The 19,344-nt window shown below is 34.4% G+C and overlaps 2 pseudogenes; both read left to right on the top strand.

Annotated features, from left to right (window-relative positions):
* The first annotated feature begins 200 nt into the window (after positions 1 to 200).
* LOC129351342 (microfibril-associated glycoprotein 4-like) lies at positions 201 to 11,499 on the top strand (annotated as a pseudogene).
* Positions 11,500 to 12,655: 1,156 nt separating this feature from the next.
* LOC129351341 (microfibril-associated glycoprotein 4-like) lies at positions 12,656 to 17,388 on the top strand (annotated as a pseudogene).
* The last annotated feature ends 1,956 nt before the right edge of the window (positions 17,389 to 19,344 follow it).

Raw genomic sequence — 19,344 nt, 5'->3', positions numbered from 1 at the left:
GTTTATATTTTACTCATTTCCTGTGTTTTCTCGTTTTCTTTCATTGACCTAAATATAAAAAGTGCAAAGATTTTCCTTCCATGCGACCGTAGAATAACCCTGTTCGCGTTAACATTTCCTGAGATTCTTTGGAAACTCAGGTATCGATAATCAGCTGCAGGTATCAATGAACAACCTGACTACTCTGTCTCCAGAGTAACATGGCGAAGGTGCAGGCACTCAGTGTGTCGCACTCAAAATAAATTAAACAAATAAACATTTTCTTTGTTCGAATTTAATAAAGCAATTTAAACTAAATTGTCTTGATATTTATGTTTCTTTGAACAATTAAATTCACTTTTTGTGTTTTTCCCTATGACAGAAGAACCTCCTGACCAACCAGTCCTGGTCACCAATCCTTCCTTTGATTCCTGATTGTTGGGGCAGGAAGTCTTCCTGGTGTCCTGCAACTTTTAGATACTTCAGCACACCTGGCTCCAATAGCAGCTCATCAACAGAGCTCTGCAGAGCCTCATGCATGCCAGTGAGACAGTTAAATTAAAGTCTTTAGGTCAAGGGACACATCTGAAACTTGCAGGACTCGGGTCCTGGAGGAATGCAGACTGAGGCCACTGCCTAGAGGAACCAAAGCTAACGTTCTGTTTTCTCAGAGCTCACAGGAAACACAGCACAGCTGAGACAATGTGGTCCCACAACATGCCTGATATAAGATGAGAGTTTTTATGGCAATCTTAATTATTCTACATCAACAAACGGCTGCAGTCAATTGCAACAACTGAATCAATGTTGATGATTCAGTTACATCTCTGTTTAGATGTAACAAAGATGTTACATCTTAACATCTCTGTTACTTTTTGACATTAGAGGTTAAGTTGTAACAAATATGTTAAATCTTAACATATTTGTTAAAATGTAACAGAGCTAAACATGTCAGGCTATCCTACAGAGATCTTTCAAGATCATTTACAGAATTAGATTCTTTTGGTCTCGACACACAAGAGGCAACATCAACCTGTTCATTTATGCAAAGAGGGAAAATTGCTTTTCCCTCTGCAGCCAAGTGAATGGAAAATTTGGACATGTGAATTTTCAGGCTTGTATTCATAAACTAGCATAGTGTGTGTGCTAGTGAGCACACACTAGGAAATATGAAAACGGGGCATTTTTTTAACTTTGTCAAGAAAGTTGAAAAATAACATTTTGTTCCTGTTGTTACTTCCTGCTTTGTATGGATCTATTTGTAACTTGGGCTTGTTAGGAATAAAATCCTAATTTCGTCAGATTAATATGTATCCTGGGACTTTTCACTGAAACATCACAAAGGATTCAAAACATCACAACTCAGAACACAAAAACAGGAAATGAATTAACAAGGACAGGAAGTACAAGCTAAATCCTTTTTCCAAAAAATGTCATCAGTGAAAATAATCCCTGATGCTGAAGTCATAAAGTAAAAATCACATCTTTGCTTTGATTTCACTGAAACATTATAGAGTCACTAGTGTATTATTGACAGGTCTGTCAGTGACTGTGTATAAGAGCAGCTGTTTCCAGGACCTCCAGACAGAAGAGCTGAAGCTTGTCTGATGCTGAAGTGAAGGAAAAAAGGTAATTTTGATTCTGCTTTGGTAAAAAGATTTGATCTAACTTCAACGACTTCTTTATTGAGTTGAGACTGTTTGTGTTTTGAAGGTGATCTTCAATGACTCTGAATGTTCTGATGTTTCTTTGAGCTTGTTACACTGCATTATGTAATAATGTAATACAATTGGGTTTCATAATTATGTTATATATTGAATTATTATATTATTATAATGAACTATAGTTAAACAACACATTTTACTGTATATTCACAAAAACTAATCAAGAAGAGCCTTTGCATTCAGATCATCGACCATTTCAGATTTTATGTACTTTCTTAAAACTCTCTCAAATATTAAGTCCTTTTTTAAGCCAGAAGGGCAAATTATTTCAACAAAGTTGATGAAAGAGCAGGAGAACATTTTTGGAAATTTCTACTAAAACTCTCAGAAAACAGTAAATGGTTGCAAAACATGATTGAAATAATTTTGCTACAGATGAATTTGAGGTGGCTCTCATCCATCAATTCAACCGCAAAATCCATGCAAGCCGCATCTCCAGTTATATTAATGTTACATTTTATTTTGCATTATTTGTGCAATTGAGACTCATTATCCAAAGTTCAGAAAGAAGTAAAATGTAAAATGAAGAAACCAAGCTCATGTTTTTCATCAGGTGATGTTTGATTTAGATTCCTGATCATCAAGGTGAGGTGACACATCAGCAGGTATAAATAACAGAGTCTGAACGTGGAGACACAGAGGAGAAGCAGAAGTTTGGAATCAAGTTCATTCCAGCTGCAGGTGAGAGATGAACACATGAATTCATTTACAACTGAGTTTGTCCACTAAAGTTTCTCTATGTTTTACATTAACAGGGAATTTCATTGTGCTGCAAGTCAAACTCCAGATTTTCATCAAGTTTGATCAATTTATCCAGATCAACAGTAAAGATGAAGGTAAGCCTGTAACTTGCACTGTAAAAAAATAAAAAATAATTCATCTATCTTTATTTATTTTAACAAGGAAAGGTATTTTTAATGTTTAAAATCTTGTTAACAACAAATGACCAAAATAAAAATCAGCGCAGAGACATTGTACATAAAATGTACAAATTATGAAACATCAATAATGATTAGAATATGAACACAAACAACAACAAGATATTTAACTATGTAGTCAAAAAATATAAAAATTAAATAACTTCTAGTGAGTTTGTTAATTATTTAAAATGTTTGATATTTTGTTCAGTCACTGAAATGTTGAGTAAATTTGAGTGTTTAAATTTATCCAAACACTCAATGCATGTAAACACTGTACATAGTTTTGGCTCTGGAAATAACATTTGTTAACAGGACTGATGAAATGAGTTGTTAAAAAATGGAGGATCAAACCAACCAGAAACCTTTGTTAAGGCAGAATTCAGCATAATTCTGACTGAAAATCTGGCAGCACAGCTTACAGGCCACATGCAGGACAAGATCAGGGATCAGGTTTAATCTGACTAAATGAACGTTATCAGAGTTTCTCTGATGATGTTCAGAAGGTGTCATGTTCTGTCTTCCAGCTGTTATCACTTCTCTTCCTCCTGGCTCCACTGCTGATCAGCTGTGAAGCGGCTGAGGACCACTGCCACGTGATTGCAATGACATCTACAATACGAACAAGAAACTTCCCAGTGGAGTTTACATCATCTATCCAAATGGACATTCATCAGCTGTTAAGGTGAACTTTATGTTTGGTTTGTTCATAAAAATGAAGATCCAGATTAAAGTTCTGTGCAGGACCAAGACTGGAGGTTTATCTGTTAACAATGCTGAGGATGTTTTTACTTAATCTTCATACACATTACATAAACTGACTGTTTGAAACTGAACTTTCTTGATGTTTAGTATCTTGTTTCAGTTCAAGCTCCAGTTTTTTCTTCCTACAACCAAATCAGTTATTCATGGATAAGAAATTTTATTTAATTATGCGTTCACTTATTAGTGAGGCAATGATAGTATTTATTTTTCCATATAAAGTGTGACATTGCATTACATAATAAAAACTGTATCAATGTGTTTGTGTGAAGGCTTACTGCGACATGGACTCAGAGGGAGGACGCTGGACGGTGAGTCCATCTCTACATGAACTCTCTCTGTTTACACTTCAACTTGGTTTATCTCAGGATTCTTGGGGGTTTTCATCCAACAAACATCAAGTTCTGTTGAAAGAAGAGTCTTTATTGTCCTTCCATTTTCACCTGCCTGAGATAAGATTTGATCAGTTTTGTCATGTTAAATATTGATTATTGATACCAATTCAGAGTTGGTACAACCCACTTCCTTTTCACCCTGAGTGTGTCAGTGAGAACGTTGTTCACTTCTTGATCAGATTCCTTTGTTGTTCCAGGTTTTCCAGAGGAGGATGGATGGCTCTGTAAACTTCTACAGACCCTGGGCGGAGTACAAGAGAGGCTTTGGAAACGCTGCTGGAGAGTACTGGCTGGGTGAGACACCGACCTAAACAGTTAGTCAATGTATGGTTGGTTTATTTACTTAAGATATTTATAACATAGTTATAGCCACATTTTTCAACACCTGTTTATTGTCTCGACTTTCTATTTTACTATTGTGTTACTAGGTGATGGTGTGCAGGTGCAGGTCAAAAACTGTGAATATTATGGAAAGGTTTATTTCAATCAGTAATTAATTCAAAAAGTAACATTTGTATGTCATATTAATTCATATCATACAGCTTGATATATTTAAAATGTTTACTTCCTTTAGTGTTGATGTTTGTTTCTGACAATTCATGACAACTACAAATTCAGTATTTCAGAAAATTTGAATATTGTGAAAAAGTTCAATATTGCAGAGCTCTGGTGCTACACACTAATCAGTTTAAGTCAAAACACCTGCAAATGCTTCCAAATGGTCGCTGAGTCCAGGTCTGTAGGTTATTCAATCATGGGAATGACTGCTGACCTGACAGTTGTTCAAAGATGACCTTTGACCCCTTGCACAAGAGGTCAAGACAGAAACATCACAGCTAAAGAAGCTGGCTGTGCACAGAGCTGTTTTCACACACATTCATAGAGAAGTGAGGCAGAAGAAAAGATGTAGTGGAAAAGAATTGACAAGCAATCAGGATAACTGCACCTGGAGGGGATTATGAAACAAAAACCATTTAGAAATGTAGAGTCGGCTGCAGATGGAGTCAGTGCTTGAAGAGCCACCACACACAGATATATGCAACATGGATTTCAGCTGTTGCTTTCCTTGTGTCGAACTGATGCGCTGATCTTGAAGAAGAACCTAAACGTCGTAGAAAATCTGTCTTATTGTGAAGAGGAAGACGCAACAGTCAAGACCCAACAAGAGCTGCAGATGTTGGTCAGAGCCATGTGGGTTCTCATATCACCTGAGCAACACCACAGAGTGATCGACTCCATGCCACGGTGCATTAATGCAGTGATCTGGACAGTAATGTGTGTGCAAAAATCTCAGTAAAAATCCAACTTTAATAGTTTTCATGTCTGTGCAGGTCTTGATAACATCCATGAGTTGACATGGTATAAAGACTGTGAGCTGATGGTCGATATGGAGGACTTTGATGGAAAAAAAGCCTTTGCCCGTTACTCTTCATTTTACATCGATGATGAGTTTATGGTTACCTTCTGCATGTGTGGGGTCAACAACAAAGGGGCGCTGGTGAGTCATGAGAAAAAACACATTCTAACTTTACTAGTCAGGATGAATTTATGGATGGATGGAATGATGCCCATCACTAATTATGTCTTTTTAAAATAAATAATTCAACTTGTGCTGGGTCTGAAAGTCGTGCAGTGAGTCTGGAAATGTAGAGCAAGGCACTGAGCATGGATCCTGGTGTGTAATATAAACCAGGAGTGTATTATTACACACTCCTCGTGTATAATAATACACCACGAGTGTATTATTATACACTCCTGGTATTATAAGATATTATTATACACTCCTGTGTATAATAATAATATAATAAATAATAATAATAATAATAATAATAATATAATAATAATAATAATAATAAATAATAATAATAATGATGATAATTAATAAAGCTAATTTACTGTAGTTAGACAAATCAGGATTAAGAGAAATAGACCTTGATTGGATTAAATGTGTTGTGTCAGTTATATCTAAATCCAGAGTTTGTTCTTATGGTTCTGAAGCAGGAAGATTGATGTTGGTAGTTAACAGCACAAAGTAAATTTAATTGATCTCATTGATAATATCCCAGTAAGAAATTAACATAACTCATAATTTATTTCACAAAACATTATCAGCTTTTCACAAAGTCAGCATTTTTGTTAAATATTGAAATTACAATTTTATTGATGTTGGATCACGCAGAATTTGTATTTTGTTTCACTATTCAAGCTTTCAACTGAATGTCTGTTTTATTCATATAGTTTTTGTATCCTATTATTATTTCTGCAGGAGACAGCCTTTCCTATCACAACCAACAGAAATTTACCACTTTTGACAAAGACCAGGATAGTTGAGCGGCAACTGTGCCAAAAAATATCTCGGTGCTTTCTGGTACAATAAGTGTCACTATACAAACCCTAATGGGGTTTATCGCTGGGGGGCTGACACACACTCTATGCTATTGGAGTGGAATGGGGTGCATGGAAGGGAGTTAATTACTCCCTGAAGAGCATCAGCATGAAGATCCGTCCTGCCATAAATATGCAGGTCAAACATCCAGCAAAAATAATGAGTTGCTTTTTCTTATAATCAACCATCAACTTTTAGCTTCAAACATGAGTCAAAAGTTCACTTGATTACTAATAAATATAATCCAGTTGATTAAATCATTGGTGAGAGTTTGCTACCTGTAACCATTTATCTCTGATAATAAATAAGATGCCAGCAGCAATATTTGTGTGTCTGTATTTTTTTATATGTAAAATTAAAACAAGCCAGTTTTAAAACACAAATTGGGCCAAATGGAAACATTTTTAGAATCAAACCTCTTGGTTAAATGCAATTAATTGAAAAACAACCAGGTCTTCCGTAATTCTAAATTTTATGCTCAACTGTGTCAATGTCAACATCTATGTCTATTTAATGATCTGTTTATGTCACTCCCAGAGAAAATAAAGTATATCTGGTGTTAGCTAAGACAAAGAAATGGAGTGTAATTTGATTTTTATCAGAAAACAATCAGGAAGCGAAACAAGAACAGCAGAAAGTCATCAATTTGTTTTTTCTTGCAATAAAATGTAAAAACAATAGCACAAGAACTTGATCTAATAATATCAGGAGAACAATAAAATATTTATAGTTTGACCATTTATAATGACCATATGATGTGCGTCAATGTGTTGAAAAAACAAATTACATGATTTTTAGACTCTGGAGATGTGTTGATTGATTTGATCAGGTTGAAGAAAGTTTTGTTATTATATGAAGTGAAAGATTCACTGAATGCTCAGGCGTAGTGGATATTATACAATTCACTGATTGTTCCTTTTCTGATACATAGTGCAGATGTTTGGGGAAATGCCTGTAATAATATTCAAATTCTATTTTTACTTTTGCAAATTATAGAAATTAAAAGCAGAAAATGCTGCAGAGCTCCAACAAATGCATTGTGCTTCAACTTAAAATTGATATTTATTGGTGGACTACTATATCCAAAGTAGAAATGAGTAGTTTGAATGTTAATGGAAACTCCAGGTGTTAATCTGAAAAGAAAAAAGTAATTTTGTTAAATGACTTTTAAGTTTTGATTATCAAGAAACTGGTGTTGGGTCTATTTTGGTTCCCAACCTGCAAAGAATCAACCAAAGACACAAATTACTTTTCTACCACCGTCAAACACCGTGTTGTGTCTCCTCCACCGGCTCTCAACTGCCTTTTATTATGTTTACAAGAAAAAAGGTTGGGCTTTTTCACACAGTCACACAAACAATTGATCAATAACCTTAACCACAAGGTGTTTTGGGACCTTCTGTGAACATGCCCTTACCTGGACACAAGGCTGACCGTTATACCTGTGTTAACAGGTACCTGTTAACACAGGTACCTGTGTTATTACCTGTGTATCATAAAAATAATAATAATAACAACAACAACAACAACAACAACTATAATAATAATAATAATAACAGGTAGCTGTTAACACAGACAGCTAATGATCAAAGCAGCTGGTATCACAAGCATGTATAAACATTTCCAACCCCCAAGCAAACTTCTGAAAAAAACAGTTAATATTGTACCACAAAAGAAAGGAGTCAAGTAAACAACACACAAAATAATAATAAAAACATAACCTTTCAAATAAACTCATAAGTAAATGAACTTAGACAATTTTTCTAAAAACTGGGCATGGGTCATTCTTTCAGAAGCTATTCATGCATTTTAATAACTTGGGAAGTTGCATATGGATCCATATGAATGAACCAGCTGGGCCTCAAACCCGAATTTGTATTTTTTCCAAGCTTATATGTGCCAATACAATTTATTTTATGGTTTGATTTGCAAACGCAACATGTAGTGCATTAATGTAGTGCATTAATACTAATTGAAAACCCTGCATTTTTTCAACAGTCTTATAAACAATTAAAAAGTATGGGATATATTGGTATAATTAGCCTTTTAAACATATAATTGAACCAAATCTCCAGTTTATGTTCATTTTTTGTGTAATATTTCACAATGAAGCTGCAAAGGTCTGGAAGAATTTTTTTACCTTTCAGTGCAAATATAAACTTTAAATGTTCTTAACTTTCATTGCAACTGGAAAGTTTTTGCAGCATAAATGTTGTATATCTGAATATTTAAGATAAAACAATAGGAACAGTTTTAAAGCCTGCAACCATATATAAATATATATGACTGATATATATAGTACAACCATTATCTAGGAAACTTGACACCTCGTAACTGACATTGGAAAAAAGAATTGAATGAACAGATTCACCAAGCGGTGACTTGCTTAGTGAAAGTCGCAAATCTTCCAAGTCATGCTGTTTCAATTTGACCTCTTACTCAGCATCAGTTCCCAATTTATGGACTCAAAATTTGAAATCAACTCTGCTTTATGTACTGGCTTCCTCTCCTGTGCTTCCATCTGAAGGCGAGGTAAAGGCCAAGGAGGCAACTGAGGTTCTGCAACCATTTGGGCAAAGCAAGACAACTTTATTTATTCATCTCCTTTCAGCCAAATACTATTCAAAGTGCTTGTACAAGAAAGTAAAAAACAACATTCAGCAAGAAGATAGTCACAAAATAATAATAATAATAATAATAATAATAATAATAATAATAATAATAATAATAATAATAATAATAATAATAATTTTAGTAAAAGATCAAGCAGAGTAAAAATAGAGAAAGTAAATTTTAAACATAGTAAACGAGTAGAAGTTAAAAATTAAGAAAAGGCTAATTCAAAGAAGGTTTTAAATAAACTCAAGGTAGGCATAGTCTTACAATGTGATTAGTATTAGTGTAAGCATTAATTCTTTAAGATAACATACAAGTTATACTAATTAATTTCCCAGTGATTGTTGTTATTCTGTTTTAAAGATATCTTCCTCTCATTCCATTCAATATGTTCACTATGTGATCAATTCAGTCTTTATGAGTTCATCCTTAACTTAATAGTGATTGATGAAATTATATTTCATTTAATTAGATTGATATTACTAAAACATTGCAGAATTTCTCTGAGATTGTGAGAACATTTTATTAGACTTCATCTACATCCTGTCCCATTATTCTGCAGATTAGAAAAATGTTCCAAACCTCTGAAAGAAAATCCAACAGTGACACCTAGTTGTTATAAAACGGATGACAGCAACCTATTCTTCTTTCTTTCTTCCTTCCTTCCTTCTTTCTTTCTTTCTTTCTTTCTTTCTTTCTTTCTTTCTTTTCTTTCTTTCTTTTTTTCTCTCATTGTTTGTGGTCAAAATCAGTGCATCTGTTTTCACCTCCTTATTTATTATTAAATCACACCAAATGCTGAATTATAATTGCGTCAATTAATTCATTATGTAAAGCTGCAAAGTTTAAACTACATTTTAAAGACTTAAGTTAAATGTTATGTATTGAGTGAAGCCATAAGCTTCATACAAAAAATACCTCTAACAGATTTCACTTGAACATTTTTCATTCCCCAGTTTCTAAAGATTGAATTTGTCTGATTTTCTGCAGTTTATGTGCAGAAATCTTTGCGCAAACATGTGATAAGTAATAACAGACACATCTTAGCAATATTAAAATGTCTCAATGTTTTTAAAACCTACCTGTCAATATCAGACATACACTTTTCCTGCTGTTGGATGGGAACCTTTTTAACTTTTTACAAGTTTTTAGTAAGAAAAAACACAAAAGTGTAAATGTTCTGCAGATTGTTTTTCTGTAGATCATATATATGTCACCATTAAAATTCAACCGTTCAGCATGACCTCCAGTGAAATATGATAAACCTGAATGATAAACAAACAGGTTTTATCCTCAGAGCTTCTTAGTTCATGACCTTGACCTGAAAACGTCTCTGCAGTCATAAACATTTACAGCCCACAGCAACATATTAAAGCACAACCTGCATATGCAGCTCAGGAAACTCATGAAAACCTTCATAGATGACATACTACACATTTATATTTCATCAATTTTCTTTTTACATTGATCATTCTGATATTAATTTATTCTGAGGAATCTTTTTTTTAAAACATTGCTTTATATCTGGATTTGCATGAATATTTAAACCGAATCTAAAGACCAGCTTTATTCCAGAAACCATCAATGTGAGCTATAGTTTATTATTTTATTCATTTCCTAACATTTCCTCATTTTGTTTCATGGACCTAAACATAATAAGTATAAATATTTCCTTCCATGGAACCGCAGAATAACCCTGTTCATGTTAACATTTACTGAGATTCTCTGAAACTCAGGTATCAATAATCAGCTGCAGGTATTAATGAACAACCTGACTGCTCTGACAACCATTTGAACTCCAGAAAAAGAGTTCAAAGCCACACACAAACTCTCTCCAATACATACGCACACATACACACACACCTGCCTCCGCCCCCCCCCCACACACACACATTAAAGAAACTGGATTGATGCACAAATTGAACTTGCATTTGACCTGCACCTGCCTTCTCAATCTGCTGCCAACCCCTCACACCAAGCTCCTCAGCACAACAAAAAACACTGAGACATAATGAAAACAAATGAAGTATAGGAGAAGGGGCATAAATAGAAAATTAGGAACGCCCGAGGGTTAATGACATTGACCTGAAAACATCTCTGGAGTCATAAACATTTACAGCCCACAGCAACAGATTAAAGCACAACCTGCATATGCAGTTCAGGAAACACTTGAAAATCTTCAAACATGGCATAATACACATTTATATTTCATCCGTTTTCTTTTCACATTGATCATTTTATTTCTGAATATTTAAACAGAATCTAAAGACCAGTTTTATGCCAGAACAAATCCATATGATCTGTAGTTTATTATTTTACTCATTTCCTGTGTTTTCTCGTTTTCTTTCATTGACCTAAATATAAAAAGTGCAAAGATTTTCCTTCCATGCGACCGTAGAATAACCCTGTTCGCGTTAACATTTCCTGAGATTCTTTGGAAACTCAGGTATCAATAATCAGCTGCAGGTATTAATGAACAACCTGACTACTCTGTCTCCAGAGTAACATGGCGAAGGTGCAGGCACTCAGTGTGTCGCACTCAAAATAAATTAAACAAATAAACATTTTCTTTGTTCGAATTTAATAAAGCAATTTAAACTAAATTGTCTTGATATTTATGTTTCTTTGAACAATTAAATTCACTTTTTGTGTTTTTCCCTATGACAGAAGAACCTCCTGACCAACCAGTCCTGGTCACCAATCCTTCCTTTGATTCCTGATTGTTGGGGCAGGAAGTCTTCTTGGTGTCCTGCAACTTTTAGATACTTCAGCACACCTGGCTCCAATAGCAGCTCATCAACAGAGCTCTGCAGAGCCTCACTGCATGCCAGTGAGACAGTTAAATTAAAGTCTTTAGGTCAAGGGACACATCTGAAACTTGCAGGACTCGGGTCCTGGAGGAATGCAGACTGAGGCCACTGCCTAGAGGAACCAAAGCTAACGTTCTGTTTTCTCAGAGCTCACAGGAAACACAGCACAGCTGAGACAATGTGGTCCCACAACATGCCTGATATGAGAGTTTTTATGGCAATCTTAATTATTCTACATCACAAACGGCTGCAGTCAATTGCAACAACTGAATCAATGTTGATGATTCAGTTACATCTCAGTTAAGATGTAACAAAGATGTTACATCTTAACATCTCTGTTACTTTTTGACATTAGATGTTAAGTTGTAACAAATATGTTAAATCTTAACATATTTGTTAAAATGTAACAGAGCTAAACATGTCAGGCTATCCTACAGAGATCTTTCAAGATCATTTACAGAATTAGATTCTTTTGGTCTCGACACACAAGAGGCAACATCAACCTGTTCATTTATGCAAAGAGGAGAAAATTGCTTTTCCCTCTGCAGCCAAGTGAATGGAAAATTTGGACATGTGAATTTTCAGGCTTGTATTCATAAACTAGCATAGTGTGTGTGCTAGTGAGCACACACTAGGAAATATGAAAACGGGGCATTTTTTTAACTTTGTCAAGAAAGTTGAAAAATAACATTTTGTTCCTGTTGTTACTTCCTGCTTTGTATGGATCTATTTGTAACTTGGGCTTGTTAGGAATAAAATCCTAATTTCGTCAGATTAATATGTATCCTGGGACTTTTCACTGAAACATCACAAAGGATTCAAAACATCACAACTCAGAACACAAAAACAGGAAATGAATTAACAAGGACAGGAAGTACAAGCTAAATCCTTTTTCCAAAAAATGTCATCAGTGAAAATAATCCCTGATGCTGAAGTCATAAAGTAAAAATCACATCTTTGCTTTGATTTCACTGAAACATTATAGAGTCACTAGTGTATTATTGACAGGTCTGTCAGTGACTGTGTATAAGAGCAGCTGTTTCCAGGACCTCCAGACAGAAGAGCTGAAGCTTGTCTGACGCTGAAGTGAAGGAAAAAAGGTAATTTTGATTCTGCTTTGGTAAAAAGATTTGATCTAACTTCAACGACTTCTTTATTGAGTTGAGACTGTTTGTGTTTTTGAAGGTGATCTTCAATGACTCTGAATGTTCTGATGTTTCTTTGAGCTTGTTACACTGCATTATGTAATAATGTAATACAATTGGGTTTCATAATTATTTATATATTGAATTATTATATTATTATAATGAACTATAGTTAAACAACACATTTTACTGTATATTCACAAAAACTAATCAAGAAGAGCCTTTGCATTCAGATCATCGACCATTTCAGATTTTATGTACTTTCTTAAACTCTCTCAAATATTAAGTCCTTTTTTAAGCCAGAAGGGCAAATTATTTCAACAAAGTTGATGAAAGAGCAGGAGAACATTTTTGGAAATTTCTACTAAAACTCTCAGAAAACAGTAAATGGTTGCAAAACATGATTGAAATAATTTTGCTACAGATGAATTTGGTGGCTCTCATCCATCAATTCAACCGCAAAATCCATGCAAGCCGCATCTCCAGTTATATTAATGTTACATTTTATTTTGCATTATTTGTGCAATTGAGACTCATTATCCAAAGTTCAGAAAGAAGTAAAATGTAAAATGAAGAAACCAAGCTCATGTTTTTCATCAGGTGATGTTTGATTTAGATTCCTGATCATCAAGGTGAGGTGACACATCAGCAGGTATAAATAACAGAGTCTGAACGTCGGAGACACAGAGGAGAAGCAGAAGTTTGGAATCAAGTTCATTCCAGCTGCAGGTGAGAGATGAACACATGAATTCATTTACAACTGATTTGTCCACTAAAGTTTCTCTATGTTTTACATTGACAGGGAATTTCATTGTGCTGCAAGTCAAACTCCAGATTTTCATCAAGTTTGATCAATTTATCCAGATCAACAGTAAAGATGAAGGTAAGCCTGTAACTTGCACTGTAAAAAAATAAAAATAATTCATCTATCTTTATTTATTTTAACAAGGAAAGGTATTTTTAATGTTTAAAATCTTGTTAACAACAAATGACCAAAATAAAAATCAGCGCAGAGACATTGTACATAAAATGTACAAATTATGAAACATCAATAATGATTAGAATATGAACACAAACAACAACAAGATATTTAACTATGTAGTCAAAAAATAAAAATTAAATAACTTCTAGTGAGTTTGTTAATTATTTAAAATGTTTGATATTTTGTTCAGTCACTGAAATGTTGAGTAAATTTGAGTGTTTAAATTTATCCAAACACTCAATGCATGTAAACACTGTACATAGTTTTGGCTCTGGAAATAACATTTGTTAACAGGACTGATGAAATGAGTTGTTAAAAAATGGAGGATCAAACCAACCAGAAACCTTTGTTAAGGCAGAATTCAGCATAATTCTGACTGAAAATCTGGCAGCACAGTTTACAGGCCACATGCAGGACAAGATCAGGGATCAGGTTTAATCTGACTAAATGAACGTTAATCAGAGTTTCTCTGATGATGTTCAGAAGGTGTCATGTTCTGTCTTCCAGCTGTTATCACTTCTCTTCCTCCTGGCTCCACTGCTGATCAGCTGTGAAGCGGCTGAGGACCAACTGCCACGTGATTGCAATGACATCTACAATACGAACAAGAAACTTCCCAGTGGAGTTTACATCATCTATCCAAGTGGATATTCATCTGCTGTTCAGGTGAACTTTATGTTTGGTTTGTTCATAAAAATGAAGATCCAGATAAAAGTTCTGTGCAGGACCAAGACTGGAGGTTTATCTGTTAACAATGCTGAGGATGTTATTACTTAATCTTCATACACATTACATAAACTGACTGTTTGAAACTGAACTTTCTTGATGTTTAGTATCTTGTTTCAGTTCAAGCTCCAGTTTTTTCTTCCTACAACCAAATCAGTTATTCATGGAGAAGAAATTTTATTTAATTATACGTTCACTTATTAGTGAGGCAATGATAGTATTTATTTTTCTATATAAGTGTGACATTGCATTACATAATAAAAACTGTATCAATGTGTTTGTGTGAAGGCTTACTGCGACATGGACTCAGAGGGAGGACGCTGGACGGTGAGTCCATCTACATGAACTCTCTCTGTTTACACTTCAACTTGGTTTATCTCAGGATTCTTGGGGGTTTTCATCCAACAAACATCAAGTTCTTTGAAAGAAGAGTCTTTATTGTCCTTCCATTTTCACCTGCCTGAGATAAGATTTGATCAGTTTTGTCATGTTAAATATTGATTATTGATACCAATTCAGAGTTGGTACAACCCACTTCCTTTTCACCCTGAGTGTGTCAGTGAGAACGTTGTTCACTTCTTGATCAGATTCCTTTGTTGTTCCAGGTTTTCCAGAGGAGGATGGATGGCTCTGTAAACTTCTACAGACCCTGGGCGGAGTACAAGAGAGGCTTTGGAAACGCTGCTGGAGAGTACTGGCTGGGTGAGACACCGACCTAAACAGTTAGTCAATGTATGGTTGGTTTATTTACTTAAGATATTTATAACATAGTTATAGCCACATTTTTCAACACCTGTTTATTGTCTCGACTTTCTATTTTACTATTGTGTTACTAAGTGATGGTGTGCAGGTGCAGGTCAAAAACTGTGAATATTATGGAAAAGTTTATTTCAATCAGTAATTAATTCAAAAAGTAACATTTATATGTCATATTAATTCATTTCATACAGCTTGATATATTTAAAATGTTTACTTCTTTAGTGTTGATGTTTGTTTCTGACAACTCATGAAAACTACAAATTCAGTATTTCAGAAAATTTGAATATTGTGAAAAAGTTCAATATTGCAGAGCTCTGGTGCTACACACTAATCAGTTTAAGTCAAAACACCTGCAAATGCTTCCAAATGGTCACTGAGTCCAGGTCTGTAGGTTATTCAATCATGGGAATGACTGCTGACCTGACAGTTGTTCAAAAGATGACCTTTGACCCCTTGCACAAGAGGGCAAGACAGAAACATCACAGCTAAAGAAGCTGGCTGTGCACAGAGCTGTTTTCACACACATTCATAGAGAAGTGAGGCGGAAGAAAAGATGTAGTGGAAAAGAATTGGACAAGCAATCAGGATAACTGCACCTGGGATTATGAAACAAAACAATTTAGAAATGTAGAGTCGGCTGCAGATGGAGTCAGTGCTTGAAGAGCCACCACACACAGATATATGCAACATAGATTTCAGCTGTTGCTTTCCTTGTGTCGAACTGATGCTGATGCTGATCTTGAAGAAGAACCTAAACGTCGTAGAAAATCTGTCTTATTGTGAAGAGGAAGACGCGACAGTCAAGACCCAACAAGAGCTGCAAATGTTGGTCAGAGCCATGTGGGTTCTCATATCACCACCCACAGAGTGATCGACTCCATGCCACGGTGCATTAATGCAGTGATCTGGACAGTAATGTGTGTGCAAAAATCTCAGTAAAAATCCAACTTTAATAGTTTTCATGTCTGTGCAGGTCTTGATAACATTCATGAGTTGACCTGGTTTCAAGACTGTGAGCTGATGGTCGATATGGAGGACTTTTATGAAAACAAAGCCTTTATCCGTTACGCTTCATTTTTCATCTCTGATGAGTTTGATGGTTACATTCTGCATGTGAGTGGTTTCAACAACACAGGGGGCGCTGGTGAGTCATGAGAAAAAACACATTCTAACTTTACTAGTCAGGATGAATTTATGGATGGATGGAATGATGCCCATCACTAATTATGTCTTTTAAAATAAATAATTCAACTTGTGCTGGGTCTGAAAGTCGTGCAGTGAGTCTGGAAATGTAGAGCAAGGCACTGAGCATGGATCCTGGTGTGTAATATACACCAGGAGTGTATTATTACACTCCTCGTGTATAATAATACACCACGAGTGTATTATTATACACTCCTGGTATTATAAGATATTATTATACACTACTTGTATAATAATAAATAATAATAATAATAATAATAATAATAATAATAATAATAATAATAATAATAATAAAATAAAATAATAATAATATGATAATTAATAAAGCTAATTTACTGTAGTTAGACAAATCAGGATTAAGAGAAATAGACCTTGATTGGATTAAATGTGTTGTGTCAGTTATATCTAAATCCAGAGTTTGTTCTTATGGTTCTGAAGCAGGAAGATTGATGTTGGTAGTTAACAGCACAAAGTAAATTTAATTGATCTCATTGATAATATCCCAGTAAGAAATTAACATAACTCATAATGTTTTTCACAAAACATTATCAGCTTTTCACAAAGTCAGCATTTTTGTTAAATATTGAAATTACAATTTTATTGATGCTGGATCACGCAGAATTTGTATTTTGTTTCACTATTCAAGCTTTCAACTGAATGTCTGTTTTATTCATATAGTTTTTGTATCCTATTATTATTTCTGCAGGAGACAGCCTTTCCTATCACGGTGCAATGAAATTTACCACTTTTGACAAAGACCAGGATAAGTTGAGCGGCAACTGTGCCAAAAATATCTCGGTGCTTTCTGGTACAATAAGTGTCACATACAAACCCTAACGGGGTTTATCGCTGGGGGACTGACACCACACTCCATGCTACTGGAGTGGAATGGGTACATGGAAGGGAGTTAATTACTCCCTGAAGAGCATCACCATGAATCCGTCCTCATTTAAATCTGCAGGTCAAACATCCAGCAAAAAATAATGAGTTGCTTTTTCTTATAATCAACCATCAACTTTTAGCTTCAAACATGAATCAAAAGTTCACTTGATTACTAATCAATATAATCCAGTTAATTAAATCATTGGTGAGAGTTTGCTACCTGTAACCAATTTATCTCTGATAATAAATAAGATGCCAGCAGCAATATTTGTGTGTCTGTATTTTTTTATATGTAAAAATTAAAATAAGCCAGTTTTAAAACAAATTGGGCCAAATGGAAACATTTTTAGAATCAAACCTCTGGTTAAATGCAATTAATTGAAAAACAACCAGGTCTTCCGTAATTCTAAATTTTATGCTCAACTGTGTCAATGTCAACATCTATGTCTATTTAATGATCTGTTTATGTCACTCCCAGAGAAAATAAAGTATATCTGGTGTTAGCTAAGACAAAGAAATGGAGTGTAATTTGATTTTTATCAGACAATCAGGAAGCGAAACAAGAACAGCAGAAAGTCATCAATTTGTTTTTTCTTGCAATAAAATGTAAAAAAAATAGCACACGAACTTGATCTAATAATATCAGGAGAACAATAAAATATTTATAGTTTGACCATTTATAATGACCATATGATGTGCGTCAATGTGTTGAAAAAACAAATTACATAATTTTTAGACTCTGGAGATGTGTTGATTGATTTGATCAGGTTGAAGAAAGTTTTGTTATTATATGAAGTGAAAGACTCACTGAATGCTCAGGCGTAGTGGATATTATACAATTCACTGATTGTTCCTTTTCTGATACATAGTGCAGATGTTTGGGGAAATGCCTGTAATAATATTCAAATTCTATTTTTACTTTTGCAAATTATAGAAATTAAAAGCAGAAAATGCTGCAGAGCTCCAACAAATGCATTGTGCTTCAACTTAAAATTGATATTTATTGGTGGACTACTATATCCAAAGTAATGGAATGAGTAGTTTGAATGTTAATGGAAACTCCAGGTGTTAATCTGAAAAGAAAAAAGTAATTTTGTTAAATGACTTTTAAGTTTTGATTATCAAGAAACTGGTGTTGGGTCTATTTTGGTTCCCAACCTGCAAAGAATCAACCAAAGACACAAATTACTTTTCAACCACCGTCAAACACCATGTTGTGTCTCCTCCACCGGCTCTCAACTGCCTTTTATTATGTTTACAAGAAAAAAGGTTGGGCTTTTTCACACAGTCACACAAACAATTGATCAATAACCTTAACCACAAGATGTTTTGGGACCTTCTGTGAACATGCCCTTACCTGGACACAAGGCTGACCGTTATACCTGTGTTACCAGGTAGCTGCTAACACAGCTACCTGTGTTATTACCTGTGTATTATTATAATAATAACAACAACAACAACAACAACAACAACAACAATAATAATAATAATAATAATAATAATAACAACAGGTAGGTTAACACAGACAGCTAATGATCAAAGCAGCTGGTATCACAAGGATGTATAAACATTTCCAACCCCCAAGCAAACTTCTGAAAAAACAGTTAATATTGTACCACAAAAGAAAGGAGTCAAGGAAACAACACACAGAATAATAATATAAAAACATAGCCTTTCAAATAAACTCATAAGTAAATGAACTTAGACAATTTTTCTAAAAACTGGGCATGGGTCATTCTTTCAGAAGCTATTCATGCATTTTAATAACTTGGGAAGTTGCATATGGATCCATTGAATGAACCAGCTGGGCCTCAAACCCGAATTTGTATTTTTTCCAAGCTTATATGTGCCAATACAATTTATTTTATGGTTTGATTTGCAAACGCAACATGTAGTGCATTAATGTAGTGCATTAATACTAATTGAAAACCCTGCATTTTTTTCAACAGTCTTATAAAAATTAAAAAATATGGGATATATTGGTATAATTAGCCTTTTAAACATATAATTGAACCAAATCTCCAGTTTATGTTCATTTTTTGTGTAATATTTCACAAT

Source organism: Poeciliopsis prolifica, unplaced genomic scaffold, assembly GCF_027474105.1.
Source record: "Poeciliopsis prolifica strain line A6 unplaced genomic scaffold, Auburn_PproV2 SCAFFOLD066, whole genome shotgun sequence".
Taxonomy (NCBI): Eukaryota; Metazoa; Chordata; class Actinopteri; order Cyprinodontiformes; family Poeciliidae; genus Poeciliopsis; species Poeciliopsis prolifica.
This window is presented reverse-complemented; position numbering and strand designations above follow the sequence as displayed.